The sequence below is a fragment of the Pseudonaja textilis genome, chromosome 2 (genome assembly GCF_049901715.1).
Source record: "Pseudonaja textilis isolate UNSWEBS1 chromosome 2, rPseTex1.2, whole genome shotgun sequence".
NCBI lineage: Eukaryota > Metazoa > Chordata > Lepidosauria > Squamata > Elapidae > Pseudonaja > Pseudonaja textilis.
Genome location: NC_141991.1, coordinates 122637552 through 122649574, shown reverse-complemented (window position 1 = coordinate 122649574; position 12023 = coordinate 122637552). Strand labels below are relative to the sequence as shown.

The following is a 12023-nucleotide window of genomic DNA, read 5'->3' as shown; positions in this document are numbered from 1 at the left end:
TGTTCACTGTCCACCTGTCTTCTAAGTCAACACATGTGCATGCTGTTTTTAAAATTGGAGACATAAACTTTACTTTCTTACATGTACCATACAACCCACGTGCAAAGAAGCAATACTTTTTCCTATGCCTGGCATGATGGTGATACTACTAGTTATTTTGATTTATTTACTCAATTTCTATTTTTCATCCATCTCATTTATGTGTGTGTGTGTGTTAGAAAAATTATGGTCATAGATATCAATATAGTCAGCTTCTAAAATAGAAGAACCCCGTTCATTCCAAAGTGCCATAATAAGAGGGAAAATATTACTTTTAACATTAATATGGCTGAGGGTAATTCAGAGCGAGGGTCTCACTCACTCACTCACTCCATGGCATGGAGACCTGATTAAGATAACCCTACAAGGATACAGCATGTTCATATTCGACTGCATCTGAAGGACAGGACTAATTTTCCAAACCCATCTTAGAAAAATTAATAAATAAATATTACCTTACAGTTTAAGAGAGGAGGAACTATGTGACATCATGCTGCTAAACAGAACCAGGATTTCCTTTCCTATCTCTTCTCACAATGTGTATATTTGTCTGTGTTTCTATATGCACACACATAGATGCAAATAGGCGCTCAAAATAAAAATGCTATACAGGTAGTCCTTGACTTGCAAACACAGTTGAGCCCAAACTTTCTATTGCTAAACAAGACAGATGTTAAGTGAGTTTTGTTCCATTTTATGACCATTTTTGCCATAGTTATTAAGTGAATCACTGCTGTTATTAAGTTAGTGGCATGGAAGCCAGAGAACCCCATTGACTCTGCTTGTCAGAAGGTCACAGAAGATGATCACATGACCCTGGGACACTGCAACCATCATAAATATGAACCAGTTGCCAGGCATCTGAATTTTGATCACGTGACCATGGGGAGGCTGCAATGGTTGTAGGTGTGAAAAACGATCATAAGTCACTTTTTCTCGGTGCCGTTGTAACTTTGAGCAGTCACTAAACAAATGGTTGTAAGTCTAGGACTGCCTATAATATTTCATACAAGGAGATATCTGAATACAAGGAAATAGATCAGGAATTAACAGAAAAAAATATAAGTATAGAATCTCACATCTAAATATCTCCTGCAATCATGGCAATAAGGCTTCTCCAACTGGTTGCCCTCTGCCAATATGGCAACTCGTCATATTATCTAGCAGAGAGAAAAAATATTTTGGACAGGTGGGTGCTATATACCTGAGGTTCCCAACCCTCGGGCTGTGGCCCACTTCTGGGCCATGGCCTATTTGCAACTGGGCCATGTAAGCAGTGGGCCAGTGTGCATGCACCCATGTGCTGAGCTCAACTTGTGCAAATTGAGCTGCGCCTACCCCTTGTGTAAGCTGAGCTGCGCGCATGCACATAAGTGCACCAACTGGCTACTCATGCGGTCCAGCTCCTCTCCCCCCACCCCCACCCATTGGGCCACCAAGCTGCAAAGGTTGGGGACCACTGTTATATACAACTATGAAAAAATTTAAATATGTAGTGCTGCAGAGACAATACAGTACTATATTTACAACTTGATGGTTTAAATTGGAATTTGCCATTTTGCCTGGCTTTTAATAACTACGGCTAAAACAGACAGAGGCCACAGAGCGTCTTTCCTTTGCTTTGTGGGCAGCATGAATGAGGAGCACTAAATAATATTCCCTCCAGGTAAGATGAATTCTCTGTGACTAGGTGGTTCATCTGCCTAGATAAATGGCGCTCAACCTGCTGTAAATGGGATTGCACTTTCAAACCAAGCAGATTTGCAACTTGGAGAATGCTAATCGATCGAATTGGGTCACTGGCGGGGCAAGTAATCTCAGCAGCAGTTGACTTTTTTATCAGATCCAGCAGTTATGAACCTATTTGGATTGAAAATAAAATGGTGATCAACAACCTGGATTGTTAGAATGCAGCAACCTAAGCATTCCAACTATATTACAGAAAGCACTGCTGCTCATGTCATACAACTGGCCCTATAAAAATGACCCTGGGGATTGCGCACTGTCTTAAGAGGCCACTGCTGGGTCAAAATAGACCTGCCAACCAGCAGAGAATATAACAATGCATCTTTCAGAAGGCCCTGCCAAAGGGTTTGGGGAGCCCAGAGCAGGATGGAGCCCATTAAATGGCTGTTATGAGTGTGTGTTTTCACTGGGCTGGGGGCTGGGGGGGTTATTATTTTATTATTTTATTATTTTTTATTATATTTATTTCTTTTATCTTGTGTGTTTATTTCTTGTACGCTGCCTTGAGTCGCCGGGACTGAGTAATAAATAAAGAAATCTGAAGTTATTTGGATACTCCTCCAGTTGTTTGCAAAAAAAAATGCCAATATTGTAACTTCAGATATTTTATTCTTTCACTTTGGTTACAATCCCAGAGAAAGTTTCGCAATGCACATTTTGGGAAGGCTAAGTAATTTCTTCCCATTTCCAAGCACCAGATATATTGTAGGTACACAGAGCCAGTTTTTCAGTTGGGGTTAACTGGCATAGCTACCAGTCACATGTCTGAATCATAAATTCAACATAAATGCTTTCTCTCCACTGCTATCTGGAACTGATAGCTGAGAACTTCTTTTTATTGGTCATTTGTCAGTTCAAGATTATATATCACAAGACTGTGCTATATTAATGGGCCAGAAACCTGACATCTAAATCACTGCCCTTCTTTCATAGAAGCCATATGGAGGGAAGCCTTAATCTTTGCTCATGGTAAAAAGCTATGATGCTGCACACAATAATTTCCTTGGAAGGGGTGGGTCAGGGGAGAAAGAAAGTACAAAATGCAGGAAGGCCGCATTGTATAAAAAGGAAGTAAAACATGCCTTGCAAATATATATATATATATGTATGTATTATGTATGTATGTATGTATGTATGTATATATATATATATTTGCAAGGCATGTTTTCTTAAGTTTTCGCGCGTACTTACATGTATGGCATTCAGCTTTGTTCTGGTATTTTCCCACATCATTGTAGTTGTGCTTTTAAAGTTGTAGCGACGTTTCAGCAGAATCTCATCTGCCATCATCAGGCTTCTGTATAGTGTTCATCTGTGAGTCAGGCTTTTATAGTGGTTTCAGATTTAAATTTGGGGCAGCCTATTGCTGTGCCAGAATGATTTTTTCTTCACCCTGATTGGTTGGGAGCCTTGGTCTGTGTTTATTGGTCTTGGAGTTTGCTGTGTTCTGCTTGATTGGTGTTTCTAATATCTCCTGTCTGTTTTTTGGCTCTTTTTGTCTCTTGATTGGCTGGCAACATTGTGTTACTTTATTGGAGGCCTTTAGTGCAGCTTGGCTCCGGGTAAATGGACGGCTATCATTAGTTAGGAAATATATATATATATAATATTTGATTTTCCCAAAACGTAATGCTTTTCTGCTTCAGACCAACCTTTGCCTCATTGTCGTAATCAGGAATGAGAAATCTGTGGTCCTCCTTATCTGTAATCAAAAGATGTTGGCTGCCACCTATAAAGGCCGACACATCTTGGGATCACCTTGTTCTATTGGTTTGCCCATCTAATACCTGGGCTGTCTTTGAGTCCTTTTCTAAAAGAAGGTCATCTGCACAGGCCCCTTTCTCGTGAACAATATCTTCCTCCCCAAGATTAAATTACCTATCTCCCTGTTAACACGCCAGAAAGCTCTCAAGATCCAGCCATTACAAAGAATAGGGAATGGTTGTGGCCATTCTATAGCAAGTGTTTGAGGTTTTGATTATTCTGTTAGCATGCTCCCTATAATTATTTTTGTTATTTTTGTATGTTTACTTTTGTCATATTATCATATTGCAATGCAATCAATTATGGATTACAGTAGCATATCAATTTCATAAATAAGCAAAGCAAAACAAAACAAAGGAATATAGTTAGACTGCAACTCTCCCCATCTCTCTCCATTGGTTATACCATTTCTGGAAGAGAACTGTCCCTCCTCTTAGCATTTCATGCATTAAATATTTATTTGAAATGTTTGCTATTTCAGAGAGAAACAACATTCCCCTGAGGTTCAGATGGTCCCATCCTTTCTGTCCTTCCATAAGATCCTAAAAACCTCTTACCCTGGTCATTGGGCCAGAACAAGGGAAGACCCTGAGTAGAATGAAATATCTTGAAAGAAGATTCTATTCCAAACATTTATTGTATTTCATTTTCTAATTCCTTGTTTTGATGCTTCTACAAAAACTACAGTACCCGTTGTCCAGAGTCACTTTCTGCAAAATGGGTACTATAAATCTAACAAACAACAATTTAAAAATAAATAACACATTCCACCTTTTTAACAGATTGAGTTTTAGAGTCACACTGATAGTACATATAAATTTTCCAATTCATCAGAGATGAGGAAAAATGGTGATGGCTTTATAGACCTCTTAGTTATGGATTTCTTTTTTCTGAATTCCTTCACCTAGAGATATCAAAACAAAACAGCTTTATTTTTACATTAGAAAAAGGTTACCATTGTTCCCCCATTATTACAAAGAATGATTTATGTATGAAAGTCACTTTGAAAGACACAAGAAATCTTCCACATAAACAAGGGTTATAAAATAACCAGGGGACAGTTTTGTGTTGTTATCCCAGTAATGGATTTTTTGCTTGTGATATTTTTTACATTTACATTCTTTCAAGCCTATCTTTTAGGGTAATGTCACACATACACATGTATTCCACACAATTAAAACAGAGCAATAAATCTTCTTTCCTGGGATTGTGATCAGTGAATTATCATATATAGTGATGCCCGACACTGTGCAATTTTGCCTGCCATGGGGATTTATTACACAGACGGGGGAAACCTTTATTGTTTAATAAATGTGGCCTGAATTCTAGAAGGGTGGCGGGAGAACACTTTTTTTAATTGCAAATATAACATATTTTCTAATGAATCTATTTTTTAAAAAATCAAGGATTTGAAAAACAACTTCCTATTACTAATGGTAGATAAAGAAGGAGGACGGGAGGGAGGGAGAGACAAAAGGAAAGGAAAGGAAAGGAAAGGAAAGGAAAGATTTCTTGGAGATAAAGATGTAGCGAGTCACCTTTTCTGTCCCTCAGCCCAATTCCCATTTGGCATGACTCTCCACCTGGGTCAAACTTCTGCCCTGCCTCAGCAGGCTTGGCTTCTTTCACAGGGAAACTTGGCAGGAGGAAACAAAACTGTATATCTTCAGACTAGGCCCGCAAGGTTATTTTTGAATAAAGGCTGCTTTCTTGGGCCAAAAATTTTAACACCACATCTATTTTGGTTTAAAGAAAGAAAGGGGGAGAAAAAAAAATAACCCTAGCTGGCATCACTGCCACAACAACCGCATCCTTGAAAGTGAGAAGAATGAGGAGCAGGAGAAAAGGGAAGGGAGATGTTATCTCACAGCCGTAATGAAAAACAAGGTAAACATCTCCAGTTACAAAGCCATTCTTTATGAAATCCAGGGGCAATTCCATGCGAGAAAGTTACTCACATCCTCATCTGGTTGGATGGCTTTGTAAACAGAGGAATCCCTGGTAGATGAGACAGAGGCTTTAGCCTCTTTAGTCTTCTTGTGGTCTTGATGTGCGTGGTGTGTGTGTGTGTGTGTGTTTATGTGAAAGAGAGAGGGAGGGAAAGGGAGGGAGAGAGAGAGAAAGAATATGAGAATGAGAATGAGAGAATATGTCCTACACCTGTTATTGGCCTTGGAAACAAAGCTCCCATTGGTATCAATTGACACATTTCTTTCCCTGCAAATAGGAGTTATAAGCCAGAATCCAATTCAGACTTGGACTATAGAGACACAACAGGATTTCTTTCTTTTTATAGGCCGTTTGTTTGTTTAAAGCTTTGCCTTATTTATAGGTCAAGTCAAAAAGGTTCCAAGGGTAGCTTGCATATATATATAAAACAGATGGGAAAACCCAGTGCTTACTAAAGTATATAAATCTAAAAGAAAAAAAGAAATGAGGAGAGAAGGGGGGAGCCAGCAAGTTCAAATAGCAATGCTTAAACCTAAATTGTAGCAGTTATACAAAAATCCAGAAAGGAGGCTAATCTTTAACCTGGCCCATAAAAATGACCCTGCCTCTCTTTTCATCTTCTTCTGCCACAACCTCTCAAATACTTTGTCAGTATTCACCCTGGATTGGATTCCCATACCTGCTATTAACTTATCAATAGTTAACTGAGAGAATGGCACCTTATCTAGTTTGACCTTCAAACTGAGCTAAATGCCCTGTACATGATATAATGTACACGATATAAAATAAAGCTGATTTAGAACTGACCTCAGTTCCTGGTGACTGCATGGGATGTCACAAAGTAGTTTGCCATGGTTCTTCTAGGATTATTTCAAATTTCTTCTCTAGTCAACAGCCCTGGTATTCCCAGATGGTCCTCAATCTGAGTTCTAAAATTGTGATAGGACATGAACGTGTTTTCTCCTATAAAGTTATAATTGTTCTTTGAAAACAATAGTCCAGTAAAGGGGCAAGGGGTTAGGAATCTTTTGTAAGACAGCAACTTTGGTGTTGTAGTTAAGGTACTAGCCTAGAAACCAGGGGTGGGTTTCTACCGGTTCTGTCCACCTCTGTAGAACCAGTAGCTCTGAAGGGCAGCAGACACAGAACTGGTTCTATGTCTGCTGATGTTTTTGCCCACCTGCCCACCCGGGCTCTTACCTGATCTTTATTTCCTGATTTTTCAACTTCAGCTGCCGAACGAGGCACAGCTGCAGTTAAAAAAACAAGAAATGTGAGCTGTTTCAAAGGCTGCTTCTCGGCACACAGCGTGCTAATGACAATTAACAGGCGCCCGACTCACAGCAGGCAGGGAAGCTCGTAAATCCCAAACTGGTAGTTAACTCTGTCATATCCCACCCTGCTAGAAACCAGGAAACTGTGAGTTCTAGTTTTACCTTGGTCATTAAAGCTGTCTGGGTGACTTTGGACCAGTCCCTCTTTTTCAGCCTAACTCACTTCACAGGATTGTTGTTGTTGTGAGGAAAATAGGAGGAGGAAGGAGTAACAACTATCTTCACCACATTTGAGTTGCTTAATCATCCCTTTCAATCACCCTATACTCCCTTCATTCAGGATAGAGTCAGGGTGACTGGATGGAGCTGAGCATTTACTGGTTGGATGCCCTTCCTGATGCCACACAGAGTTTGCAGTAGATATTATTTCTTTGTGCCCGAGGAAATATGTGCCGCTACTAAGATTAAACTCTTAACCTTCCAAATGGGAGGTGAATGTCTTCATCAGTAGGCCATCACTCCGCTCAAATAATAAATCATTCATTCTAATGATATTAAACCTCATTATCCCAAGAGATGTCACTTTCAGCTGCTGTACATAACACCCTTCATTTTGGAATCTCTACAAAAGTGAATCCAGTGGTAGTTTACCCAGCCATCTCATATACAAATGTGATGAGCAGTCCCTTTACTTCCAAAAGTTATAGAAAAGAAAGCCCAACAGATTTATAGAGCATTTAGTGGGGGCAGGGAATCAGGGTAAAAATACTTTTTCAACACATGCATATCTGGGGACAAGAGAATCCATTCTGGTGTAGTGGTTAAGGCACCAGGCTAGAATAGAATAGAAGAATAGAATAGAATAGAATAGAATAGAATAGAATAGAATAGAATAGAATAGAATAGAATTCTTTATTGGCCAAGTATGATTGGACACACAAGGAATTTGTCTTGGTGCAAATACTCTCTGTATACATAAAAGAAAAGATACATTTGTCAAGAGTCAAGAATCATAAGGTACAACACTTAATGATAGTCATAAGGCACAATAAGCAATCAAATCATACTAGGAAACAGTCCATATAAATCTTAAGGATACAAGCAACAAAGTTACAGTCATACAGTCACAAGTGGGAGGGGATGGGTGATAAGGAGTGATGAGAAGATTAACAGTAATAGCAGTGCAGACTTTGTAATAGTTGAAACTGGGAGACAGTGAGTTCTACTCCAGTCTTAGGCAAGAAAGCCGGCTGGGTGTATTTGGACCAGCTACTTTCTCTCAGCCCCAGGAGGCTGGCAATTGCAAATCACTTCCAAAAGTCTTTGCCAAAAAACCTGCAGGGCATAGACTAAGCAGCCACCAGGAGTCAAAACTGACTTGAAGCCCACCCACCCCAAAAAAATCTGGCAACAAATTAAAGCTGGAATAGGCAAGCCATGGGAACACAGCAAAAAGCAATAATGTTGCCAGCCGCAGGTGGAAAAAGTCTATCCATGTGAACACTTCATATACCGGAAAACAAACGTTAGTTCCAAGTCTATGCTTAGCCATGGGAGCACAGAGAGTAATTTTGGGCGGTCTCTATTTCTCAGGCAAATTTATCTAACAGGGTTGTTTTTACAGGAATAAAGCCAGAGTGGGGGGAGGGGGAACAAAACAATACCTTTACTAACAGCAAATAATATTAATAACAGTTGAAGGAGATCAAGTTCCACCATTTTCTGTATAAGGAAACTCTGCACAGGTTTTCTTCATTTCATAATGTATAGTTTAAAAAACAATTACTGTTGCTTTTTAATTGAAGATACTGGAACAAAATGATGCTGGCTCGCACATAAAGGTCCATGCCAACTTTTGGCATTCTACTTCTGACGCACAAGAAGTTGCTAAATCTAGCACCATTTGCGGGAGGAGGTGAAATGGGAAACACTTTTTGGATAGGTCACACATTTTTGTTCTCAAAGAGATTTCTGCCCCCCTCCCCACCCCACAACATATAAGTCCCCACAGATACCCCACTCCTTAATATATTCTGTAAGCTTGTAATTGTGAAGGCTATTTACTAAATATAAATAGCCTGAGTTATTGAGTGATTGTGGATCATTTGCAATGTCAAGCTTTTTCTCCAGAGATCCACTTATCTTAAAGCCTCCCTTGTTGATTTTGCCAAAACGAAAAAAGATTCTGCAGTTTGCCGTGATCATTCAGAGGATACTTATTTAAGAAAGTGGGATGCAATCGAAGGCCCCAGAGCTACACATGGCCCACAAAGCTCCCTTCCTCTTCTATAGGTTGCCACTGAAATATTTATCAGAATAGAAGAGGGAAATCAATAGATACACAAAGAACGATCATATTGCATTTAATTAATTTTATGTTAATGCATTATGTTTAATGTTAATTAAATCAGGATTAACTTTTATTTTGGCCCCACTTAATTTTTAATCTTGGGCCTTTCTAGTTTTTCAACTGTGTTTTCTGGCACGCCAGTCAAAGATTTAATAAGGCCTGGGGAAAAATGTGCATTTTTATTTAAGGACAATATTTTCCAACCTTTTTTCTTTATACTTTTATCCCAAACACTTACTTTATGAAGGCTCAGTTTCCTCTGTTTTCAGCGTTACCAACCAGGAAGCAAGTCATTACGAGCATCGCTTCCATCTGCATGCATAAATGGCTGAGCCATAATCTTCTTTGGTACTTGTAAGTAAACATCATGGACCCAGGCCAATTATGGAATTAAAAAAAAAAATTAAAAGAGGAGCAACACAATTCATAGATCTGGCAGCACTGATTATGTTTCAACTTTCTCTGCAATCTGAAGGGAACATTTGAAGCCAGACACATCCTGAGGCATTTAACAGTGTAATATCCAGTTGAGAATCAAATGAAATTCCCTGGTCTTACTATCTTTTTATCCTTTCAAGGTACAGAAGGAACCGATGTATTCATTGAATTGTTGATGATATATAAATAAACAGAATTGTTTAATTAATTGGATTATACTAAACCCATGAAAACAATGAAAGATAGCCATTACAAAGTACCTACATCTTCACAAAGATGTAAATATAGAAATCCTATATACAACCAAGAAAACTGTACAACGTGATGTACAATGTATAATGTGTAACAATGGAAAACGGACAATAAAAATAAAAAACAAAGGTCTAAAAACATACATTTCACTCTGCCAACGTTTATTTTCTAACCTAACGAACAGTCCTGGGATTTACTGGTCATCCTCATCCACATACGAACTGCATCTAACTTAACTTTGATTTTAGGATGGGCCACAGCCAGCTCAGTCCTGCTGCCTGCTTCTCTTATTCCTTCTCTATGTTAGATGCTTTGGTTAACCTTCGAAATATAAATCTGGAATCAAAATACATATTTACATACAGTAAGTGAAACAAAAAGCAAGATGACAGAATAACAGAGTTAGAAGGGACCTTGGAGGTACCTTCTAATCCAACCCCCTCCTTAGGCAGGAAACTAATTACATAAGACCCTATTTTAGCCTGCAATCGCTATTTTCCTGAGAATGTCCAAATTAACTCTATGGTTGTAGTGAATATATTGCTAGAATTGTACTAATAATGAACATTCTGGTGATTTTACATTTCATAGAAATATTTCGGGGAGTGGGGGGAGGCTTCAGAGCCTTCTAAAGAGTGTTTCTCAAACTTGACAATTTAAGATACGCAGACTTTAACACCCAGACTACAACCATGACTCAGGATCCCAAAACTTATTTGGTAGCTCAAATTATGTAAATCTGTGCTTTTTTTAAAAAAAAAACCATGATCTGTTGGCTATGTTGATGAACTTTGTAACTCTTTATTTGTTTATTGGCTGTTAGTTATAAATCATAATAGCTTAATTCCCCTGAGGCCCTTTCAACAGCACAGTGGCATCCATTTTTTTTCATGTAAATCCCAACAGTCATGTCAGTTTGTCTTGCAGTGAAGGCCTCAGCTGAGGCAGTTTTAGTATATGACAGGGGAGGTTCGAGCCTTTAAAAAAAGAAAGAAAGAAAAAATGCACTGAAACTCTTCAAAAGTCCCCAGTCATCACTGCAGCAAACATCCACTGTCTTCCAAACCTCTAAGTAAGGTCACTACATTTGGGCTTTTCTGCTAAGGCAGCGGGAAACAAGAATGCCTCCATCCCACCGGGCAGCGACTGTCACATGAAGACCCCACCTCCACACCCGGATCTCTGATCTTCATCTTATCGTATTGATGTATTCCCCTGTTCTTTTCCATTGTTTATTTTATTATTCAATTGTTTTAACTTTGTTCTGATTACATTCCTTTCATTTCTTCCTTTTTTTTAAAATTGTTGTAAGCTGCCTAGAGAAGCTCCACAACAGTACAGGCGGCAAATAAATTTAACCAATAGATAAATAAATAATGAAGTACAAGACAAGGGAGCCATGGCCATTTCTGAAACAGCAACTGCTGGGCTGAATTGCGTTTCCCCACTGAAAAATAAAAGCATATGGGCATGTGGATAAATTGCAACTGCCTTTCCCCCCCCATAATGATATCCCGGGATTGAACATGGAGAATAAGCTTCCTGTTTAGAAATATAAAAATAGTGTCAGTGATCTGTCACTGCACCTAAATCAGGGCTGGGAACTGAACCGGAGCCGAAGGTTAGTTCCCACTCCAGCACCCCACACATTTTATACCAGCACCCCACACATTTTGTACTCTTGGCTGTGACATTATTTGGTTCCTAGGAACGAGAGAGATCATGAAACCCTCTGCAAGCCAGGGTTTCACCTTTCCCTATTTATTCTGCAAATGAAGGGATGTCAGAAAAAACCCTCTTTCTGATCTGAAACAACCAAGCCAGCCAGACACTAATCGATATCAACGCTTTGGCAAAAAAAGAGACAAGGAAAGGAGCGTGACTCAGCATGTCACCACCAGAAGACTGGAATTGCTTCCTCGATCTGCTTTTTGAAAGCAGAGTAAGAGAGTTAAAGTGAAATGGACACAAGCCTACCAGCCAGGATGCTGTCTCTGATAGAAAGTTATTAGTTTGAGCAATATATCAAATCTGGGGCAGGTGGGGGGAACCTCTTTTATTGTCATTGATGTCCTGGGCTGCCCACTTTTATATTTATAGATTCTTTCATTTTTGCCTACTATAAGGAAACATGATAGCATAATTTTGTTGCTGCCAGGTTCAGCAGAACCTCGTTAAATGAGAAACAGGATTACTGAATTTCTCACATG

At 39.1% G+C, this 12023-nt stretch overlaps 1 protein-coding gene across 3 annotated transcripts in view; it reads right to left on the bottom strand.

Moving 5' to 3' along the window:
• Positions 1 to 12023, bottom strand: part of COPRS (coordinator of PRMT5 and differentiation stimulator) — a 70358-nt gene that overhangs the window by 13708 nt on the left and 44627 nt on the right. The window lies entirely within an intron of this gene.